The following is a 24,929-nucleotide window of genomic DNA, read 5'->3' as shown; positions in this document are numbered from 1 at the left end:
GTTGTATAAAGTAACTCTGTTGATGTTACAATGAAGGACTAACTTTTATTATCTCCCTTCTTCATCACCCTCCTCCATGAGTCAGACATTTAACCCACTGGCTCCATGGCTGGACACATACCAGCAATACTGCACAGTGAAACATGCTACACACAAAAGAAAAAAAACGGAGCACATTTTGCAGGCGAGATGTCATGGGGAGTAAGTGATATCATGACCCGTAGGAACCAATATACTTTTCTCTTTAGCACTCTCTGGATAAACTGTAAACCGGTCAATATTTTGTATTTACTCCCCGACAACTGAAATCTAATCAAAGCAGTTGCTCTCTCTTTTTAAAGAAATACAATAGTTATTCTCAATTAGATTACGCAGCAAATTAAATCATAAATTTCTCTACCGAGGCACTGCCTCTGCCGCCCTATATTCCCAAACATTCCTCTACTCCCCCGAGCGCTTTATTTAAGCCTTAGAGCCTAAGCTTCAAAACTAGTTATGGATCTGATAATTTAATAATATGAAGCAAGTAATTGTTTGAGGGGATATTTATGATTTCATTAGATCCTACTGGTAATCAATAGTAATCCATTAATTCTTTCATTTACATATCTCTCAGGTTCCTTTACAAGTCCACAAATCCTGTTTAAGCAGATTCTCTCCTCACTTGTCTCCTCCCCCTTTAATTTATGCCCTTTGCTATGCAAGAAGGCTAAATTCCAGCTGTATATATTAAAGCTGAGCAAATAAGCAAGCAGTGGGAAGGCATGTATGCTCTGTGGCTCGGGCGGCGGGATAAGATTTAAGACTAAAAACAAGGGAAAGAAATAAAACAGAGTCCCCATTCACCCCAGGATGCATGCATAACTCTCATTAATGTTAATGGAAGATATTGAATGTGTGTGCACTGAAGGGAGTTTATTAGAACCTAATAAATTCTCAGAATTTTCTCTGGGCCTATTCTGTAGCAGTATCCGGCAATATGGTATAATTGGACCCTAGCCTTTGGTGCAAGAGTGTGTTGTTTCTTTTTTAACATGCAGTCCACGAAATTGCAGAATGGAGCAGGGACCTTTCCACTTACATCTGATGTTTGCAGATCTTTGGGAGCTGCCTTTCGCAGACTCACTTTGGTGAACAGGCAACATTAGGGCCCAACTGGGAAGTTATGCTGAACATGACATTAAAGCTGGTGTGCTTATTTATTTGTTTATTTGTTTTGGTCTAAAATAAAGCCTCTGGATCAGGTTAGGGCAAATGATTAGAGCCCCTTTTCTCCACACCATGGTGTGGATCCAGATCATGTTGGCAACCTTCAGTCTCGAAAGACTATGGTATCGCGCTCTGAATGGTGGTTCTGGAACAGCGTCTAGTGTGGCTGAAAAGGCCAATTCGGGAGTGACAATCCCTTCCACACCGGGAGCAAGTGCAGTCTGTCCCTGGTCTGTCTCCCTGGCTATGAGCCTTCCTTCTTTGCCTCTTAGCCTCAGACTGTTGGCCAAGTGTCTCTTCAAACTGGGAAAGGCCATGCTGCACAGCCTGCCTCAAAGCGGGACGCTCAGATCAATCCCTTATTATTCTTACAGCCCAATTCTAACTTTTGCAAGAGCCGGCGCAACAGCCATAAAGCAAGTTGGCAATGATTTGCAAGTAGACAGTGCTGGTGGGAAGGTCTGCGCTATCCCACCAGTGCTCTAAACTGCCTGATGGTCACTGGAGCAGGCAGGTGCTGTGTCAGGTGGTGTAGGGGCAGAGGGAGGGGCGGTTCAGGCCTGGGTGCAGATCCAAATAGCCCCATTGGGCATGCTTGGGCTCAACACGGGGTAAGGGAACAAATGTTCCCTTACCCTAAAGAGACATCCAGCCTGTCCAGTTTTAGTGCTGGATACAGCATAGGCCGTGCGGCCCTGTTAGTGCTGAATAGGATTGGGCTGTTAGTTTTAAAAGGGGGAAAGGGTGCTCAATAGCAGGTTCCAGCACAGGACTTTCTAGTAGGAAGGGAGTCAATATAAGAATTAAAGAGTAAAGGGATATTACTGAAAGCAGCATGCAAATATTCATTATAATAATATTCTTTTCCAAAAGGCAAAAATCTAGTTCTACTAGATCTAGTTCCGAATCTAGTTCTACTTTCAGAGTCAGTTGAGAACAAATTTGTCTCTGTTATATGGGAGACAATTATATACTCTATTATATACTCTCTCAACTGCCTCTGAGAGTAGAACTAGATCTTGTGGGTATAAATGGCAAGAGAGGAGATTCCCGTTGCAGATCAGGAAAAAATTCTTGATGGTAAGGGGGGTTTGGCAGTGGAACAGATTGCCGAGGGAGGTGGTGGACTCTCTCTCGCTGGAGATCTTCAACAGAGGCTTGACAAGCACCTGCTGGACATGCTCCAGGAGGATTCCAACTCTATAATTATTTGATTCTATCTGGCAATTTCATTGATTCCACAGATACATAGGATATGCTGAGCAGACAAGAACAGAGATGCTGACAGCTGACAAGACACTCCAAGCCTCAATCCTAAAGCATGATAGAAAGAAGAGAATTATTGGTAGCCTGAGGTAAAGAAGTCTCCTCTCTGTAACTATATGAAAGTGTCAAGGGACAGGAGAATTATTCATCCTTGATTTCAGTTGTTGCACATAGTTTATGAATTTTTTTCCCCTAATTATCTGTCAGTTTAGATAAATGATGTAGTCAATCAACAGTTTCTGGCGCTCATATTGTAAGATTCATATCTTTTGTTTCTGCATTACGTATTAGCTGATGGGCAGCCCAATCCAACAGGCTCTTAGCACTGGTGGAATGCATGTGAGGCAGGGGGGGATAGGAGGATCGGGCCCGGGAAGAGGTGGGTTGGGCAGCAGAGTGGGTTGGGCATGGGGTGGGGTGGGCAGCACCTGCCAAATCCTGGCTCCCTTCCCAGGTCTAATCCACCTGCACGGATCAACTCAGACTTGACCCATAGCAGCAGTCAGGGAGTAAGGGAGCAACCAAGATTAGTCGGGTAGCAGAGCGCTAACTTGTGCACAATGTTTTGAGTGAGATGGAAGGATCTGTGTTCTACTTTATGTGGTGATTGGGCTCAGATGGGCCTCGATGAGTAAATGTACTCAATGAATGTGCATATAATAATTGATAAAATGGCAAAAAAAAAAAAAAGAATCTTGCTGCAATCACATTCAGAATCACATCCAGCTTGCTGATTTCGCAGTGCTTCATCCATGCACATGTGTGCATGTGGGAAAAGACACAAATGAACTCAAGGAACTGGGGGGAAAAAAACAGCCATCTCATATGCACAGGTCTTTGTACAAAACTCAAAATAATAATTTTTAAAAATGCAGGCTTGCTCATGCATAGGATTCATTTCAGAAACAAGACCAGCACATTGGAACTCCAAAATCTAGAGACAAATTCAGAGGAGAAGAATCTTGGAAGCCTTGCAGCTTAGGACATAATTCAGAAAACCCAAGCACTGGATCCGGAGAGCAAATCATGCCCTCTGAATTGCAGTCAGCACCTTCCATGCTGCTTCTGGGCAGCAATGAAAATACATCTCATATTTTGACAGCACTCAGCTCATTCAGACATTTTAATACAATTAATGTCACTTAGCTCACATCCATTGTTTTTTTTTTTAATGATATATACGTCATGTTTGCACTAGGACAACCTTGAATTTTAACTATGTAGAGATTTTGAAGGAACTCTCCTTTGTCAACGGTAGTAATCAGAGCATTAAATTATCAAGTGGTCATAGTCCTTACATATCTGGTTCTGCTAAGAAATGTTCCATGTGTACAAGAACTCTGCTGAAGGGGAAAAGGGAAAGGATCTGTCACTGAAAGACTATTGCTTATAGTTAATAAAAACAGCATATAGATCAAGTAGTTTCTAAGAGTTGTGGAGGTTTACCCTTGAGACCTCCACAACTGCCCCCCACCATAGGATGCAACAGTAGCCATTTTCATGTTGCTGCATCAGCGGGAGTGAGAGGCTTGGGCCGTAAAACACATGCAAATTCTTCAATAGGTATAAGAAGATGTTCTCTTTTTCCATGTGATACTTTTATCATGCATGACAAAATCTATGATTTTAAGATAAGCAATTGTATTTGGCATGTTTGGGTGATAAGTAGCAGGAAGAATTATCTGGAACCCATTTCAAAGCGCCTCCATGCACTGCCAAGTAGGTACTGTCACACCCCATAAGAACACAAGAACAGCCACACGGGATCAGGCCATAGGCCCATCTAGTCCAGCTTCCTGTATCTCACAGCGGCCCACCAAATGTCCCAGGGAGCACACCAGATAACAAGATAACTGCATCCTGGTGCGCTTCCTTGCATCTGACCCCCAGCAGAGACAGCAGAAATCAACAGTGGGTAGGGGCATGAACCCCTCCGGCCCTGGCCAGCTAGGCAACTGATAATATGCCCTGTCTTCCCTGAATTCTGAGAAGCTGTCAAGGGCACATAAGACATTCAAGAATCAAAAAGTATTTGGAGAAACTGGTGGTATTTTTAGCTCATTAAAGGCAGCCAGTTTACTGACTCAGGACATTGTTAATCTGGGGCCGCTGACCTGGCCCACCTAAGGCAACATCTGAAAGTGCTGGAAACTTGCACCTGAGCTGGATGTACTTGCCTTTAATTGGGAATAAGAGTTTTGTCCATATTGGTGGTTGGCAACCTTCAGTCTCGAAAGACTATGGTATAAGCCTACAGCACCCGGTATTCCCAGGCAGTCTCCCATCCAAGTACTAACCAGGCCTGACCCTGCTTAGCTTCCAAGATCAGATGAGATCAGGAATGTGCAGGGTAACAGTCCATATTGATGTTTACTATTTTGAAGTTTGAGTTTTATCTTTTACCTATCAGGAGCCTCAGCAATGGGATGGGCTAGAAGTTCACATCATCATCGTCGTCGTCATCACCATTGATAAATAATAAATTTTTTTAACATAGTGCATTTCCTGCCGTCTCTTTTGTTCCACAGTTTTATGCCATGTACTGTAAAAGATAGAGGTCTCAGTCTAGAAAGGCTTAATACACACAAAATTTCATCAGCTCTATGTTGCACCTTGGGCTGCATCCATTAGGCCTTTTTTTATTTTTGGCCCCACACAAGTACAGATATGGTCTTGGCTAAAGCACTGGCAAGCAGGTAAGGCACCAGCTCTTAACCATCACTGCCCTTGAAATCCTGGTACTATTCTTTGTGTACTTCTTCCTTTATATTACATGCTCCTTTCTCCTGGTACTGTGGATTGATTGTGGTTATTTAATTTGGGGGGGGGGGAGTCATACACATAGTGCTGACATGTGCACAAAGCAAAAATGCTAGATGTGCACATAACAGTTTTTTTTTTTAACTTTGAAAGTAAATAAAGAGACGAAATAACATCCCAGAAAGTTTGTACATATCGATCATAGGAAGCTTTGTGCCTCTTTAAGGTGGCACTACTGCTACGTACAGAAATCTGGAAGAACAGAGCTAATCAAGAGTATAATTGACAATGAGATGTAAATTGTGCCTGATATTTATTTCAGAAACAAATCATGGGATTGATTGATTGATTGATTGATTGATTGATTGATTGATTGATTGATTGATTGATTGATTGATGCAAAGAAAGCCTTTGACTCAGTTGGGTTCAACAAGCTAGTTTATTTAGCCCATTTTTGCCCGGCTCACAGGTGTATACATTTGGTCCCTGTTGCATATATGCAACATTGGGCAGAAATGGTTCAAGCAGATGCAAGAGCCTATGAGAACAAACAGTAAAGCCATGTCTTCCCAACTGTGCATATACGCAACAGGGATCAAATGTATACACCTGTGGGCTGAACGGAATGTTGGGGCTGGCGCAGGGAGGCGAAGAGACACCCTGCAAGCTCATTATGCAGCCCTGGGCAAATTAGAATGCAAGCTCTCCATTTGCAACATGTGAATCATGTGACCTGCATCCCAGTGACAACTTTGATAACAAAAAAGGTGAAGGCCGTTAACTTGTTTCAGGCACAATTTACAGTAATTCAGATTTTGTCCCGTTCAGATTTTTGGTATTAATTACCAGGCCCACTGTCATAATATTTAGCCACACTGCTGATGGCAAAATGTAAGCAGCGAGATCGGGGTTTGTTTTGCCCAGCCTGGAACACGAGAGTCTTCTCCCCTATGGGGGGACTGGTGGAAGGCTGGGAGCTGGGCGGTCTCAACAGGCTCTTAGGACACAGTGCCCAGTTCCCTTACTCCTTCTTTCACCAACTCTTCTTGCTGTTTCCACAAGGCTACTTGCTCATTTTTTAAAGCTAAACCTTGCAAAGCCAAGAGGATTTTATCAACTTTGCTCGGGAATCCTCTCGCCCTGTTCTTTCTGTTTCTGAGTCCATTGGTGATGTTGGTATTTCACTTTCTTTTCCAGTAAAATAACTTGGTGTTCCTGTTTTAATCTGTCTCTTTGTCTTCTCAAACTTCAATATGAATCAAGCACTGTCATTTTCCATTCCCAAATTTGACTAACAAATTTCTTTTTATTCCTTGTCAATTCCTCCCACAGTTTGGCTCCCTGCCTGGCCTTATTCCGACTAGATGACAGTAACCCTAGATGACATGCACCTTGTTTCTGTCTTGCACTTTGTTGTTTCTCTGCATACAACTATTGCCATGTTTCTCCAGCTTTGGTTTATTTTACTGCCCAACAGCAACAACAAAAATTCTTCTGGTGCTTTGAAAGTCTTGGATATATTTGGGGCGCTGATTCAAAAAATGGCATCAGTTTTGCCCTGTCAGCTCTGGTTTTGGGGAGGGGGGTACATTTCTAGTCCTTATGGATGTCTACTTTAAAGGTATTTTCACCTCTTCACAAAATACTCTGGAAACTTTGCACATGTTCCATGTCACCCTGGGCAAGACTATGTTAGTAGCTTCCACCAACTTGAAAAATGCCCAAAGACAGCTCAGTTGCCAGGTGCAAAAGTCACACTTTGGGGTTCTCATCTGGAAGTGAGGCAGACTGTGTTTGCTGAGGCCAGCATTCCCAAAACCCTACTTGAACCAAAAAGTCTAAAAGTCCCTACTTGGAATCTCTGGTGAGTGTTTGTGGGGGCAGGAGGGATGTCCCAACAGCACCACAGTGATTGTGGTACTGTGGGAAGCCAGGACTTTCCCCCTTACCTGGGGAGTCATGCTGGCCTTGGGGAGGATTCAAGAGGCCTGCAGCCCCCTCCGTGGGCCTCCCCAATGCTGAAAATTGCTCCATTTGAGGATAGCACTTTCATCTTTTGCATGAAAACCGGAAGTGCACACCGATTCCCAAATGGTGTGATTTTCAGCATTGGGGAGGGCTGTGGAGGGGGGCTGCAGGCCTCTCGGACTCTCCCCAAGGCCAGCATGACCCCCCAGATAAGGGGGAAAGCCCCTAGGTTCCCGCAGCACAGTGATCGCTGAGGCGCTGTCAGGACACCCATTACTGGGCCATTCCCTTTAACGGGGAATGGCCCAGTTTTGGTTCCCAATGGTGGGTTGTGACCCCCCCCCCACTTTGGGAACCACTGCTTAGACTATTTAACAGTTGTTCTTACTTTTTCTCCAATCAGGAGCCTGGTAAGAAATTGGTAGCAAAATAAATGCAGCAGAATAATTGGGTCAACATTATAACCCATGTGATGTTGCCATTAAATCAAATACTCTTCTTGGGGGAAGGCTATTGAAAAATAACCCATAGAAATAAGATTCCAGCCTTGAAGTTACTTGCTAATAAAAGATTTATAGCCGAGAACTGCACAATAGTCCGTAAATTGGGAATTCTTTCGCATATGGAGGCTTTTTACATTTCCCAGAGAGAAGGCTATAATATAAGGTATTTGCAAGAATGGTTGTGGAGCAAAAAAAACTATTAGCTGCAAAAACGGATGCAAAAGATCTTACCTTAGCAAAGTCTAGATGAGAGTCAACAAAGACAAACATTTTAGAATATTTGTATGTGTGCATGTTCTTATCGAGTGATCTTTGGTGGGATCTTTGGTGGGAATAAGAGTAGAAAGTGTAACTCCTTAGGGAAAAACTAGATGTGATGTGAGGGTTCTAAAGTTGGACCTCTTTAAAAAAAAAATTATTTTTTTTTTAAGCCAGCCATGTTGGGGAGGGCTTCATTTGGATTGAGACCATGCTGAAGGTGGAGCAGGTTCTAATGCTGTGCGCCTGATCCAAGACCCCAAAGAAATAGCTACTGGCTACAGAGGGAAAATCTGCCCCCCCCCCCAAGTTTCCTTCCCTGCAGGAAATAGCAGCTTCAGAGGAGCAATTTAGGAAATCACAGTGGGGCAAACAATTAAACTCACCTACCTTTGGGCCACAGCTTTCAACTGCTTTTTGTCAAAGAAAAAATTCTGTGACTTCCAAGGATAGGATTTTCCAAATCACATTGATTCCCATGCTCTTGATCAAAGGAGTCCTGCACTTGCAAGCCAGTATTATAGAATCTAATTTCTCAGTGGCCAATTCGCCGTTCATCTCACCAGCCCACCTCACAACAGTCCTGATAAGAGGGTTTCCAAAATTTGCCATTCGGCACATTTTTCTATTTCAGCACTCAAGCTTTCAAGGAAACATTTCACATGCACCATTCAACTCTCCCATCTTTAATACAACATTTAAATGCTCAATTATTTTGATTTTGGCAGGCTCCAGAAGAGACTACACAAATGGCCAACTGATGACTAACAAGGAAATTCTTGATAGTAAGAGTGGTTTGATAGTGGCACAGATTGCCAAGGGAGGTGGTGGATTCTTCTTCACTGGAGATCTCAGTGGAGATCTTAACTGCAGAGGCTCAACTGGCACCTGCTGGAGATGCTCTAGGAGGATTTCCTGCTACAGGCAGGTGGTTGGATTAGATGACCTTGTAGGTCCCTTCCAACTCTATGATTCTATATCAGATCCAGCCCTGGGACAATTTTATCTGGTCTCACTGGATTGGATTGGATTGGATTGGTTGGCAACCTTCAGTCTCCAAAGACTATGGTACAAGCCTACAGCACCTGGTATTCCCAGGCGGTCTCCCATCCAAGTACTAACCAGGCCTGACCCTGCTTAGCTTCCAAGATCAGACAAGATTGGGCATGTGCAGGGTAACAGTTGCTGCCCTGGTCTCACTGACCCAAACAAATTGCAATTTAAGTGTAGACCAAGACACAAGCATTACAATATGTTCCCCAAGGAACAGACTTCTTCTGAGACAGTGCGCCGAATGCCACCCCCCTTATCTGATGATGCATCAGGCTCATTTTCACCCATTCACAGAGTTGGAAAAGAAAGAGGGAGAGAAAGCAGAACTGTGGAAGGCAGGAGAGTGGTGGGCTAGCACTCTGTTGGACCCTCCAGTTCACCACTCTTCAGTCCTTCACACACACTCTGTCCCTCTCTTCTATTTCCAATCCAGTAAGTAGGGGGAGAAGGAGCAGCAATGAAGGTGAGTTGGTGAGTGAAGGGGGGGCACCTCATGCCAATCTGCTGCCTGACATGACTGCCTCAGTCAACCACATGGATGGGCCAGTTCTGCAAGTATGGAAAAAGGTCTGACCGTAGGATATTCTGCATTGTTATCTTGTATCTCTTTTCTTCTGTAAATAAGATGTACATTTCATTCATTCATTCCCCACCTTTCTGTCCCAAAGGGCACCCTTATGTAGATATGTGTAGTACTATGCCTGAATGCATACACTTCATTATTGTGAAGCTGTTATTGCTTGCGTCAGACTTATTAGGGGACTTGAGAGGCTCCATTTAAACAGCAACATGTACTTCTGGTCCCTGGACCGCTATCTGGAGAACATTATGTTCCCAGAGAGTATGAACATTTACTTATTTCATTTACATCCAGCTTTTCATCCACAGAAGCCAAGAGATCACAAACTGGGCTCCCAAATGGTCTCTCATCCAGGCACTGACCAGACCCAAGCTTGCTTAGCCTCAGCAGGATGGACGTATGATGTGCCACCAAGCTCAGAGGCTGGCAATCAGCTGTCAAATATTAATTGCCATTCCATGTTACCTAGCAAAAGCTGTCAGAGAAGAGACCATTAGATGTCATGTTTCAAATTCTATCAAATATTACATATTCTTGCAAACCAAAAGTCAACTTATCAATCATCATGTGCCAGAAGTTTTCAAACTGTTTCCTGGATGATCTTAGGTATTTTTAACCCGAGAGTATTCTCAGTTAGAAGATGCTCCCCAAGGAACAGGTTGGCCATTTTGGAGCAGAGGGAGGGAGGGAGGGCGGAGGGAGGGCCGGGCCCGGGAAGGGGGTGGGACTGGCCTCTGACACTTAGGCGGCACGTAGTCTGGGCTGATCAGACCTGTGCCAGCGATTTCACTGGAACAGATTCATAGGGATGGCTGCTGCACAACACGGGGTAAGGGGAAATAAATCCCCTTACTCTTAGTTGCACGGCATCCACCTCCTATCCTGTGCTGGATAGAGCGTAGACCAGCTGGTCTGCCTGTTCCAGCACAGGATAAGATTGGGCTGAAAGCATTATGAGGTGCTCAAATATACATTCTAGTTCAAGTAATTTCAAACTCACCCCTGGGGGCTGGGGATAAGAATAGGCCCTCAGTTTGGCTGTACTTGTCGTAAGAGGTGACTAAACAGCCACCGGGTAGATGGGACTCATCAGCCTGGGAAGGCAGCTCATCTGAGAGAAGGAAAACTCTGATCCCAAACCTCCACTGCCTTGTGGCTACATCCAGTTATGGAAAAGGCTTCAGGAGTCAACTTCGAGGCAAAATCCAGAGCTGGAGTCCCTGAGGCAGTTCATGGCTGAACACAGTCACGTTCTGGCAACTCCTGCGACCAACCATATTGGCTTCTGCCTTTCCATTGGACCATTTCAGCAACGTGGAGAGGGGGGATTTGCTGCGTGGGTAACAGTCTGTCCTCCATATCTACTTGACACAGGCTTCGCGCACTGGAGAGGACACTCTGTTCCAGAACCACCATTCAGAGCGCGATACCATAGTCTTTCAAGACTGAAGGATGCCAACATGAATTTTAAACTCTTGTGCCACCACTAGTGGAGTGATGTTCAATTCATCACTAGTTCAATTCATCACTTTCTGCATTGAAAGATTATCTTCTATTCCAGATCCCCCCCCCCCCTTATACACACAAGGGCATCAAAGGGAATGTAGGGCATGTATCAAAAACATAATGCAGCAGAGAGAGCACATCTGTTCAGCTATTCAGCTAGTGTATAGGCTAAGGAGGAGGCTAAGAACAGTGGGAACAGGTCACTCTCAAGGGACAGTCTAGTGGGACAGAGATGGGTGGAAAGGCTTATGAACTGGGAAGTACAGGCATCAAAGAGAGTATCCCCATGACATTTGAGGTTACAGGAAATCCTCTTGGAGGTGGAATGAAAAAGTGCTATTGACAGTAGGAGTTAATTGGAATATTATCAACCCATACTTTGACCCTAAGGAGGCACATTTCACGGACTATGCAAGGCCCTGTCACAGAAGGATAGCCTGCTTTGTTAATCTTTGACTATGATGAACTGGTTGAGTTCTCAAGATGTGCAAGACTGTTTTTATGTGCCTGCTTGGGTTCTGCAAAATGTGACAGGTCCATAATATGATATTACTTGGCAAGTATGGAGACGGAAAGTGTCATGACATTCTGAAGTGCAGATTCAAAAGAATGATCCATCTTCAGCCCTGTCATAATTCACCACTACAGAGAAAGATCGGAATGGCGCCTGTCCCCTCATCCCTTCAGGGAATCTTCAGCTCCTGAGATTTCTAAAAGCAGACTTCATTATCCAAGTCATCATTTCCATTTATCAGTTCCTTGCGGCTCTTGGTATTCTCCATCCAAAGAGTGTCATGTCCATCAATCATTGTGCTGCCTTCATTTTCCTTTGTCTCCTGCAGCCATCAAACACGACTTTTGATGTTGCTTCCAGCATTAAAGGATGGTGGCAGTCAGAAGGCCAACTGCCTTCTTCTAATGACAAGACCGAAACATGCAAAGATTAGAGACATGTTGAGATTGCCTTCTACCAACCAGATGCTGAACCTGGATTGAATCTGTGAGGACTTTTTTCTACAGTTTTCTCATTTGGCCTCTTGGAAGCCATAACAACATAAGAACATAAGAAGAGCCCCTCTGGATCAGGCCAAAGGCCCATCTAGTCCAGCTTCCTGTATCTCACAGTGGCCCACCAAATGCCTCTGGGAGCACACAAGACAACAGGATGAACTATCATCTTCCTACTATCATCAAAGAACTATCATCTTCCTACTACCACTGCTGAATGGAAAACACTGGGGTGGATTCCCTGGAATCAACCTTAATGCTCCACTGGAAGGCTCCCTTCTGAAAAGGAGAACATTGCCACTGTCACTACCCATTGCAGCAAATAGTTCATAAAGTTGTGCAGAGGTAATCTAATTGGTGCATTTTTCATGGTACCAGCAGACTTATCTGAGGTTGGCTGCTGCAAAACAGTAGACAGTGGTGGCAAAATGAGCCAGGTGTCTTCCAGGAGTTCATAGTTTGCACCCTGATCCTTGTATTGTGTTTAAAAAAAAACAAACCTTGTGCTGCCACAAACTGACTCTAATAAGACACAAACAAATGGCAGAACATGGCAAGAGGTTTCAAACACAAGGCAGGATGGGATAAGCAAGAAGGAAGGGAGGAAGACTCTGGATCTGTGCAGATTTTGCAAAAGGCGCAAAAGCTAATTTGCATCTGCATTGTCTGGGGTCCAAGCATTGAAGGTCTGTTGACTTTATATCTATATTGGGACCATCTCTTAGGAGCTCAGGAGAGAGTGAGGAACTCCAGTCATGGGAGATGAACATGGATCTATATAAGGATCCTGCCCAAATCCCAGAATTTATAGTGGAACATACCCAATTCTTTAGGAATAAGTCGACATTTAGGGGCATTGCAAATAGCCTGAGTCCTGAGCAGATAAGTCACAGCTGGCTTCAAAGGGCTCATTCTTTTTCCTTTCTTTTACATTCCAACCTTAGCAGGAAGCTCAAGATACCTACCCCAAGGCCCATCTTCCTTAGGTCAACTACTTCTTGTTCTTTGAATGGACTCGTGTCTGCAGCAAGATACTGCTTAAGGTGACTCAAGGGTTTACGAAGGGTTTCATTTGTCCCCACATTGCAGCTCTGTTGCTCATTTAAAGACCAGAAAGGTGGTTTTCATGCTTTATTAGCCCAAGGTTGGTGTTTGTGAATCCACAGGAAGCCCAGCTGCATTAACATACAAGTCATCCCTCTGATGTAATCAAGGCGTGCTGCGATGTGATTGGTTTTGAATATTCAAACATTCTAGTCCTCAGGAACAACAGCGGTAAGACTAGAAAAGATGCAGAAAATGTATCTGCTATATAGGCTAAGAGAGACTCTTCACTTCCAGTGAAGACTCTTACAGACCCCCAACCAGGTGCACTGATTTAGTGCCCCATTAAAGAAGCATCTGTGAAAGGAAAATATGCCCACCCATCCCGCAAATGGAAAGGCAATCTTGGCCGTTTACACCAGCAAACAGAAGGGGCTGCAGCAGAATGACTGCACTGCATTGCAAGCATCCAAGTTGACTCCCAGACACATGCAAGTGACAGATATCCAGGACTCCAGGAGGAAGCTGCCTAGATCTTGTCACCACCAATATCTGAGATATGTGTCCATGGGATTTGATTGAACAAACCTGACTGGTTGGCTGTGCAGTATTATTTCATTCCAGCAAGTCAGTTATAACCATGTTTGATGCTACTTTCCCCCACTGTATGTTTTAAGACTGCAAGTCTATTCTCAAAATGAACTGACCCTGATGTCAGATTCTGTATCAGATTCACATTTTTTTTTAAAATGGCACTCATAGGGTTGTATCCTAACAAAGTGACTCTTTCCTAAGCCCCACTGAAATCCATGAGACAATTTAATCATCTTAACTAACTCCCATTAAATGCAAGGGGATGTACAGCCCAATCCAACAATCTAGATACACCAGTATATGTCTCTGTATGCCAGTGCAACAACAGCTCCAACTGAGGAATAAGGGTTGAATCCAATCTGGGCCTAGCATGGGTGCTATAAAGCATATTTACAGCACTTTCTGAGTAGGGAGTGCCGGTGCTGGGCCAGCACTAGTCAACGCTGGGCCCAGCGCTAAGTGGAGGACGCCACAGGACTGCCCAAGGGTCAGCTGCACCACTGGACGGCAGTGCAGGTTTTTGAGGTGGAAGGAGGCATTCTGGGGCAAGGGGATGGCAGGGAGGGGGAAGGAACCAACCAAGGAGGGGGGTACTCCACTGGATCCCATCCACCCAGGCTGCAAAGCCTGACACAAGTGTCAGTATGCACCAGAAAAAGGGCCAGGTCATATTTGAGTAACCCCACTGTGGGCCTGCGCCCTTACTCAGGGGAAGCGGACAAAAAGCCTCTGCACCCAACAGCCCCACCAAGAATAGGACTATGCTGCCAATAGATGCTCAAGGCATTTCTGCCCAACATTGCATATACACAACAGGGATCAAATGTGTGCACCTGTGGGCTGGGCAGAAGCGGGTTAAAGTGTATTGGAGTTTCTAGTCTTTTTTTTAAAAAAATTGCAGCTATGGCTGGTGTGGGGAGTATCAAAATCAGGAGCATGACACAGAGGGGTCAACCTTTACCACCTTTCATGCTCCTGAAGTGCACTGTTCCTCTAAAGCTGCTATTCCCTGGTTGGGGGAGGGGGAAATATTCATCATGACTTCGGGACAAGGTAAGTGATTAACTTCTCCTTCCCCATGCCATAGTGCTGGTCTGGATCAAACTCCCCAGTAGCTCTTTTGTTTAAATATATAGACAGAAACACCAAGCTTTATCAGTAGTTTGACTCCCTGTTCCCAGTACTCTATATTTTAGCGGCATGCTACGGAAGCCCACTGACCTTACTATCTTAGCAAACAACAGTTGACATGTCTGCCTGCTGTGAACTGGATTTATGGTAGAAGAAAGACTACAAAGTTATTTACTGTTCCCTTCTAAGGCCAAAACACAAAATCTGTTTTTAGGTACTACAAGGGATCTAGAGCGCACAGCATCAGCACGAGGCAACCACAGCCAAAGTAAACAATGGTCAGCACAGGGGCTACTCCTTGCCACCACCAGTGGAAGTGAGAGTAGGGCCTTCTCTGTGGTGGCACCAGTTCTATGGAATCCCCTCCCTCTTAGATGGTGAACTGCTCCTTCCTTAGAGGCAGTGGCATCACTAGGGTTTGCGTCACCTGGTGCAGGATGCCAGCGCGTCACCCCCCATGCAGTGCGCAGGGCAACACCCCAGGTGGTGGGCGTGGTGATGTTCCATCATTCCGCCCCACACTGGTTTTTGGGCTGTACCTTTTGATCGAACAAAGATAGAACACATTCTACATGAAATTAGGCATTGATTGATACATAACATGATGGTATTATTCCTCCAAACTCTGATTTTAGTGATTTTGGTCCCTAGTGACGTCTCTCTCTCTCTCTCTCTCTCTCTCTCTCTCTCTCTCTCACACACACACACACACACACACACACACACACACACACACACCAGGTGTCAACTTACTAACACCTTATTGCAGCAGTTCTCAAACTGTGAGCTCTGGGATCCACTTTTTAGAATGACAATCTGTCCAAGACCCACCAGAAGTGATGTCATGGTAGAAGTGTCATCATCAGGCAAATTAAAATAAATAAGTATAAATAATTAAAGTAAAACAATTAAACAAGCAGAAGCTAGCCCTGCTCCACCAAGTGAATTTCCTCTGCAATAACACCCTCCGTCCAAAACCAGTAAGGTTTTAACCCCACCCAGTGCCCAGTTCAATTTAAGAACTTCTGTTTAAACCAGATCACTGTCAGGCTTTGCAAGTCTCAAAAAGGTTCACCTTATCAGCTGAAGCCTGTTTTGATCCTTTTTAGTGTGTGTGTGTGGGGGGGGGGTAGGTTGCCTTCTGGAGCACTTGTTGAGCTCCAGTTCCATCAGATCAGGACCATTCTGGTAGCCTTGCACTCTCCTTCACTTGATTTGTCACACCAGCCAAGGCACGTTTGCTTACTCACAAGTAAACGCAACCATGAGGCTTAGCTTCGCTTTCCGTAGGGCTCAATACATTCATCTGCTTGGAGGCAGGGACATCCTTCCCAGGTGTTTTTGGGGGCTGCATTCATTGGATCAGGACAATTCTGGTGTCATTGGATTACTCTCAGCCAGCCCTTTCCAAGGGACTAAGGCAAGTTTGCCTACTCATGAGTAAACACACCATATGACTCACTTTCACTTTCCATAGGGATCCATGCATTTTTTGTTCTCCAGTTTTTTTACATAACTTTTAGAAAGGAGATATTCCATTCTGGTTTTTTGCATTGCATTCCGCTCAAAATTCTGCATCCAACGGTATATAATATGATGGGGTTACTCCTAACCACCGTGATTTTAGCGCGTCACCCCCAAGTGTGCGTCACCCCCCTGTGCGCATCACCCAGTGCGGCCCGCACCCCCCGCACCCCCTAGCGACGCCACTGCTTAGAGGCTTTCCCTCAGGGTCTAAACACATTTCTTTTTACACTCACCTTCCAAGTTTAGGGCTTTTTCAAATGGGGTTTTATGCTGTCCAGTTTTTATGGGTTACTTTTTATTGTTTTACTGTTTGCTGCTGGTTTTTTTTTTTACTCTTCGCTTTTAATGAATGTTTTAGGTTGACTCATTGTTTTTAGGTCATTTTAATGTTTATATATTTGATATCTTTTTGTAAGCTACTTTGAATGCCCAGTAGGGAGAAAAAGTGGAGTAGAAATTTGTAAGTAAACAAAGAAATAAATACTTCACTCTATGGGCATGTTATATAGGATATGTATTTAGAGTGGCATGCATCCAGCATTAGGAGCTCTCTCCCCCAGAGTTTAATTTCAATAGTAGTGTAGATTTATGTGATTGGAAGGTGGAGCAGTGAATCTAAATCTCCTTTCTCCAAGATGAGCTCCTGTTAGATATGAATGTTGCTATTATTGATGCCCACCTGAGTTCCGGTTTTGAAAGGAAAGAAAAATGAGCAACTTTGGTCTTCAACTTCTGGCTATTTCTCCACACCACCAGTGTGCACCACCCAAATGACATCATCTGAACCTCTGCAGCGTGCCAGCAGGTCACTTTTAAGTGGAGAGAACTTCTCGTCCTCCAAAGTGGTCTGCTGGCATGTTCAACTGCCAGGAGTAATATTTCAGGGTTCTGCGGAGTGGGGCGATTTATGTGTAAGGAAGGGCAGGATTAACGGAAAAGTTCAAGATCCTGCTTGAAGTTGTGAACTCCAGTCTCATTATTTTGCAATATCTCAAAAATAGCCATACATATTTGTGGTCATTTGTATCAAGACTAGAACCAGGACTAGAACCCTAAATGTGTGCACAGTTGTGGCTTAGCTACCAAGACTACAGTTTGGCACAATTCCCTAGATCACAAAAGGCTCCCAAGCACAGAGTCAGTGTTGGTGCCAGAGTGCTGGAGGCCCTGAGACAAAAGCCTGCACTGTGTCACCTCATGGTGCCCCCCCTTGATGTCACATTGAGTGCTACACTGCCACTGGTACTGAGGGTTCATGGGTTAGCCCTGCCACGTTGATGCTCTGATGTGCATGATCCTTTCGCCAGTGTCTAATTTGGCCAGTCCTCCGTACCATGCTTGACAAGGGTGACTTCGCCTAACTGAGGCTGGCCATTGGACCTCTTCAACCTGAAGGTCTATTTCTTTTCACTTCCAGTTAGGATATTGCCTTGGCCAATCCAGCAAGTCCTCAGAACAAGGAGGCTCTCCCTTGCCAGTGGTGATCTCCTTTGGAGGCTTGGAGTATCATTCAAGAGTGCTTATTCAGTGGGAGAGACTAGTCTCACCACCACAAGTGGGTGAAGTGCACTGTTCATGGCCTGTTCCTAGGTTAATCCTTTGCCTGAAGCCCTTGGTACAGGCTACAGAGAGTTGCCTCTAATCACCAGCTTTTTGCCATTGCTAGAGTTGCCTGAGTCCTTCTCTCTCCTTTCCAACTGACCTTCCTACTTTTTCTCCTTTTCCGCAACCCAAAACTTCAACTTTTTCCTCCTGGGTTCCGATGGGGAGGGGGGAATTTAATATCCCTGCCTCCCCCCACCCATATTTTCTCTCTACTCCTTCTCCTTTGAATGAATCCCTCCCTCCTCTCCTCCCCACCCCAACCGCTTCTTTTAGGTTCCATTGTTCATGGTTGTTACCCATAGAATTCTCCTGTCTATAGTAAAGTGTGAGTAAGTTTACTCACAAACCTAGGCCCAGTTTGAACCACTCTTTTTGATTTTTAGTATTAAAGTTAACGTGACTGTGGCACTTTATCCTTGTCTGATTTTCTTTTCACCACCTAATTATACAGTTGCACCATTGGCCATCACACTGGATTCCTTGTCAGCTGATCCCCCCAGTGGCATTGCTAGGGGGTGCAGGTGGTGTGGGCCGCACTGGGTGACGCACACGGGGGGTGATGCGCACTGGAGGGGTGACATGCTAAAATCATGTGGTTAGGAGTAAAACCATCATGTTATATACCGTTGGATGTGGAATTTCCAGTAGAATGCAATGCAAAAACCCAGAGTGAAATATCTCCTTTCTATCAAATGTTATGGCCAAAAACCCAGAGAACAAAAAATGCATGGAGCCCTATGGAAAGTGAAACTGAGCTGTATCACACATTTACTCGCGAGTAGGCAACCTTGCCTTAGTCCTTCGGAAAGAGTAGGCTGAGAGGAATCCAGTGACACTACAATGGTTCTGATCCAATTAATGCAGCCCCCAAAAACACCTGAGAAGGAAGTCCCTCCCTCCAAGCAGAAGAATGCATTGAGCCCTATGGAAAGCTAAACTAAGCCTCATGGTCAAGTTTACTCACAAGTAAGCAAATGTGCCTTGGCTGGTGGTCAGACCAGACAAAGGGGAATGTGAAGCCACCAGAATGGTCCTGATCTGATGGAACTGGGGCTCAACAAATGCTCCAGAAGGCAGCCTCCCCCCACCACCACTAAAAAGGATCAAAACGGAGACTTCAGCTGATAAGGTGAACTTTTTTGAGACTTGCAAAGCCAGGTGGATCCTGACAGTGATCTGGTTTAAACAGAAGTTCTTAAATTGAACTGGGCACTGGGTAGGGCTGAAAACCTTACTGATTTTGGAGGGGGGATGTTATTGCAGGCAGGCTACAGAGGGAATTCACTTGGTGGAACAGGGCTGGCTTCTGCTTATTTAATTATTTGTTTTACTTTAATTATTTATTCTTATTTATTTTAATTTGTCTGATGATGTCACTTCCACCATGACATCACTTCTGGTGGGTCTTGGAAAGATTGTCATTCTAAAAAGTGGGTCCTAGTGCAAAAAGTTTGGGAACTGCTGCAATAAGGTGTTAGTAAGTTGACACCCTGGGAGGGGGTGTGATACCACTAGTGACCAAAATCAGAGTTCGGAGGAATAATACCATCATGTTATATATCTATCAATGCGTAGTGTTGTGCAGAATGTGTTCTCTTTGTTCTATCAAAAGGTATAGCCAAAAAACCAGTGGGTGATGGTACATCACCACGCCCACCCCCTGGGGTGTTGCCCTGCCCACTGCATGGGGGGTGACTGGGTGAACCCTAGTGATGCTGCTGGTTCCCCCCATGTGCACATATTACATATGTTCTCAGAAGCACTGCATGTAACACACCACTATCTCTTGGGTGCCTTCAGACAGGGGGAGTTGGGCAGCAGTGGTGGTAATGAGGCTCTCAGTCTTGGGGATCTGTGCACATCTGCAAGTACTCAAGCCCCTTCAGACCAAGTCATGGGATGGTCATGCATCCCTATGACAACAAGACCGACATTTGGCACAAGAGCTTCCAGCTGGTGATATCTAATCTAAAGTGTCCATCCATCAGAATAAGGACAAATAAGGACACTGACATTCCATGAATGTGGCTGCAGCTTTATATTAAGCATCTTGCAAAGATGCACATTTTAATTAGCATTGTAAAGATGTTACTGCCATGCCATTCATGGAGGTGGCATCAAGCTTCTTGTTTCCCATCAAACACGCAGGGTGCCCCAGTGATTCAGCCAGGTCTTCCATCCCATTTTGACTGAGATTACAATAACTGAATCAGAAAAGGGCTGAGAAGCACCTTATTTTATTAACACACAGTTGGCGATTTTCAGAAGAGTCACATCATCCAAACAGTGATGATAAATTATTACAACTTATGGTGTTCTCCAATTCTGCAGAAAAGTGGAAAAATTACAAATAAAAAGAAGGCTAACATTATAGCCATAAAGGATGGAGCATGCGATTTTTAAAATCCAGCAGATCGTAACAGCATCAGTGGGTCATTGCCATCTCATTATGTTTATTAAAATAATGAGTCAAAAAACCCTGAGCACATCAGAATATTTTCACAATTCACTGGCTGCCCATGCATCCAGTGACCTTTGTCTTTGGTACAAGAGAAAATCAATTTTTCCCTTCAATTTGCAAAGCAAAAAAGTAGACTTGCTGGTGGTTCATCAAGGGGGGGCGTTTCTTTCCGCTAACGGTTTGCTCACAAATACGTTTTTCAGGACTCTCACAGCCCAATCCTATGTTTCCGTAGCGCCCAGGGTTATGGTGGTGCCAAAATGGTGACCACTGTATCCTATGGGGCCAGGAAAGCAGCAACAGGTCTCCTCAGGGTACCCCGTGTAACACCTAGGCAGCCCCAAAGGATCTCCTTGGATCTACACCCGCTATTGAATAGGTACAGAACTAAGGAGACTTGTGTCAGGTTTCCTGGCCCGGGAATGGGGTTAGGTACAGTGGCAGAGACTGCTGCCATCTCTGCCCCCCTCCTGGGCCTACTCCAACCCCCCCTGCCCTCCCTCCACCCTGAAAAACCCTGCTGCTGGCCAGCAGTCATACTCACTGTTAGGAGCTCTCAGTGTCTGTCTTTGGGCACTGAGGGCCAGTGCCAACTGCCACTGGGCTCAGCTTCAGTGGTGGGTTAGCACTGGCACAAAAGTAGCACCTATGGCACTTTTGCAACTGCCTGGGTCAGTGGTGCCAGTGGAGCACTGGCACCACAGCCCTTAGAACTGGGCCCTCATACACCAACAGTGTAGCCATCACAGCCTGCTGTGAATTTAAACTGGCACTTTTGCCATGATCCATTGACCAAAACAACTTATCAAAGTCTTCTAACAACTAGTATGGTGCCTTGGCAATTACAAAATTCTCGTTAAAGGAGATGACAGATGACTGGAACAGCATGTCAATACCAGACAAAGTCCACTGGAGTCAGTCTCTAGGCTGGCAGTTTTCAACCCTTTTCCTCTCACAGCACACTGACAAGGTGCTAAAATTGTCAAGGCACACCAACAATTTGGGGGCAACTGACAAGGCACACCACACTTCCTGTGGCGGGATCACATCCCCCTAATGGCCCTCCCCCAAACTAATAAATGGCCCTCTCCCAAACTCCTGTGGCACACCTGCAGACCAATTGTGGAACACCAACGCACTGTGGTACTGTGGAAATGTTAAACATTAGTCTATGCAATCACTCATTCTTCCTACAGCTATAATGTATCTATAGCATGAGTCATCATGCCATTTTGGAGCCTAGTGCAGAGAGTTCACCACCACCATAGCCCACGTCTCACAGGCGAAGCACTGGTGTACAAGAACACCAGAATGACATAATGGCCAACCCTACAACCAATCTCAGTGGACCCGAGTCAAACACATCTTTTACAGCAACCTTCGCATAGTGGTGGGAACTTGTGCTCTGATTCATTTCCAAGACCATTCACCCAATAGGTTCTAAAGGTCTTTTTACCCCTTCTCTCTCTCTGCACAGATTTCTCCATCCATCCCTGTTAATCTGGGTGAAAACAGGAAAGTATATCTACAAATAAGGTCAATGTAGCAAATGGAATGGAAGAGAATTGCTTCCATTTGCCTTTGTATGTTGCTAACCTTATCTTAATGAGCACTAACAGGAATTTCAAGCCAAGTAATCGTAAGAACATAAGAACATAAGAACATAAGAACAGCCCCACTGGATCAGGCCATAGGCCCATCTAGTCCAGCTTCCTGTATCTCACAGCGGCCCACCAAATGCCCCAGGGAGCACACCAGATAACAAGAGACCTCGTCCTGGTGCTCTCCCCTACATCTGGCATTCTGACTTAACCCATTCCTAAAATCAGGAGGTTGCGCATACACATCATGGCTTGTACCCCATAATGGATTTTTCCTCCAGAAACTCGTCCAATCCCCTTTTAAAGGCGTCTAGGCTAGACGCCAGCACCACATCCTGTGGCAAGGAGTTCCACAGACTGACCACGCGCTGAGTAAAGAAATATTTTCTTTTGTCTGTCCTAACCCGCCCAACACTCAATTTTAGTGGATGTCCCCTGGTTCTGGTATTATGTGAGAGTGTAAAGAGCATCTCCCTATCCACTCTGTCCATTCCCTGCATAATTTTGTATGTCTCAATCATGTCCCCCCTCAAGCGTCTCTTTTCTAGGCTGAAGAGGCCCAAACGCCGTAGCCTTTCCTCATAAGGAAGGTGCCCCAGCCCCGTAATCAGCTTAGTCGCTCTCTTTTGCACCTTTTCCATTTCCACTATGTCTTTTTTGAGATGCGGCGACCAGAACTGGACACAATACTCCAGGTGTGGCCTTACCATCGATTTGTACAACGGCATTATAATATTAGCCGTTTTGTTCTCAATACCCTTCCTAATGATCCCAAGCATAGAATTGGCCTTCTTCACTGCCGCCGCACATTGGGTCGACACTTTCATCGACCTGTCCACCACCACCCCAAGATCTCTCTCCTGATCTGTCACAGACAGCTCAGAACCCATCAGCCTATATCTAAAATTTTGATTTTTTGCCCCAATGTGCATGACTTTACACTTACTGACATTGAAGCGCATCTGCCATTTTGCTGCCCATTCTGCCAGTCTGGAGAGATCCTTCTGGAGCTCCTCACAATCACTTCTGGTCTTCACCACTCGGAAAAGTTTGGTGTCGTCTGCAAACTTAGCCACTTCACTGCTCAGCCCTGTCTCCAGGTCATTTATGAAGAGGTTGAAAAGCACCGGTCCCAGGACAGATCCTTGGGGCACACCGCTTTTCACCTCTCTCCATTGTGAAAATTGCCCATTGACACCCACTCTCTGCTTCCTGGCCTCCAACCAGTTCTCAATCCACGAGAGGACCTGTCCTCTAATTCCCTGACTGTGGAGTTTTTTCAGTAGCCTTTGGTGAGGGACCGTGTCAAATGCCTTCTGAAAGTCCAGATATATAATGTCCACGGGTTCTCCCGCATCCACATGCCTGTTGACCTTTTCAAAGAATTCTATAAGGTTTGTGAGGCAAGACTTACCCTTACAGAAGCCATGCTGACTCTCCCTCAGCAAGGCCTGTTCATCTATGTGTTTTGAGATCCTATCTTTGATGAGGCATTCCACCATCTTACCCGGTATGGATGTTAGGCTGACCGGCCTATAGTTTCCCGGGTCCCCCCTCTTTCCCTTTTTAAAAATAGGCGTGACATTTGCTATCCTCCAATCTTCTGGTACCGTGGCCGTTTTGAGGGACAAGTTGCATACCTTAGTCAAGAGATCTGCAACTTCATTCTTCAATTCCTTAATAACCCTTGGGTGTATGCCATCAGGGCCCGGTGACTTATTGATCTTTAATTTATCAATGAGGTCTGAAACATCTTCTCTTTTAACCTCTATCTGACTTAACTCCTCGGTCAGGAGGGGCCGTTCGGGCAGCGGTATCTGCCCGAGGTCTTCTGCCGTGAAGACAGATGCAAAGAACTCATTTAATTTCTCTGCCATCTCTAAGTCTCCTTTTATCTCCCCTTTCCCTCCCTCACCATCCAGAGGGCCAACCGCTTCTCTGGCGGGTTTCCTGCTTCTAACATATTTGAAGAAGCTTTTATTATTCCCCTTAATGTTGCTGGCCATGCGTTCCTCATAGTCTCGCTTGGCCTCCCCTATCACCTTCTTACATTTCTTTTGCCACAGTTTATGTTCCTTTTTATTCTCTTCATCAGGGCAAGACTTCCATTTACGGAAGGAAGCTTCCTTGCCCTTCACAGCCTCTCTAACTTGGCTGGTTAGCCATGCGGGCACCCTCCTGGATTTAGTGGAACCCTTCTTTCTTTGCGGTATACACCTCTGCTGGGCCTCTATTACTGTTGTTTTAAGCAGCCTCCATGCACTCTGGAGAGACTGGACTCTTTTTACCCTCCCTTTCAACCTCCTTCTAACCAGCCTCCTCATTTGAGGGAAGTCCGCCCGTCGGAAGTCAAGGGTTTTTGTTAGAGATTTGCCTGGGATTCTTCCCCCAACGTGCACGTCAAAACGTATTGCAGCATGATCACTGTTCCCCAATGGCTCAGTAACGTTTACATCTCTAACCAGGTCCTGCGTACCGCACAAAATTAAATCCAGAGTCACCTGTCCTCTGGTGGGCTCCTTGACTAGCTGATCTAAGCCACAGTCATTTAGCACGTCAAGAAATCCGGTTTCCTTATCGTGACCAGAACACAAATTGACCCAGTCAATATGAGGATAATTGAAGTCCCCCATGATTACAACCCTGTCCTTCCTTGTCACCTCCCTGATCTGTTTCCTCATTTCAAGGTCCCCATCAGATTTCTGGTCTGGAGGACGATAGCACGCCCCCAGTATTACATCGCTGCACAAGCCTGGTAATTTAACCCACAGAGATTCTACGGTGGAGTCGGACCCACCTTCAATCTCTACTTTGCTGGATTCTATCCCTTCCTTAACATAAAGGGCCACCCCACC

The 24,929-nt window shown here is 45.2% G+C and overlaps 1 protein-coding gene and 1 pseudogene across 13 annotated transcripts in view; both read right to left on the bottom strand.

The window, feature by feature from the left end:
* Positions 1–24,929, bottom strand: part of FHIT (fragile histidine triad diadenosine triphosphatase) — a 1,225,929-nt gene that overhangs the window by 227,664 nt on the left and 973,336 nt on the right. The gene's annotated exons all lie outside the window — the stretch shown is intronic.
* On the bottom strand, positions 9,038–9,154 carry LOC136643476 (5S ribosomal RNA; annotated as a pseudogene).

The sequence above is a fragment of the Tiliqua scincoides genome, chromosome 2, assembly GCF_035046505.1.
Source record: "Tiliqua scincoides isolate rTilSci1 chromosome 2, rTilSci1.hap2, whole genome shotgun sequence".
Classification (NCBI taxonomy): domain Eukaryota; kingdom Metazoa; phylum Chordata; class Lepidosauria; order Squamata; family Scincidae; genus Tiliqua; species Tiliqua scincoides.
This window is presented reverse-complemented; position numbering and strand designations above follow the sequence as displayed.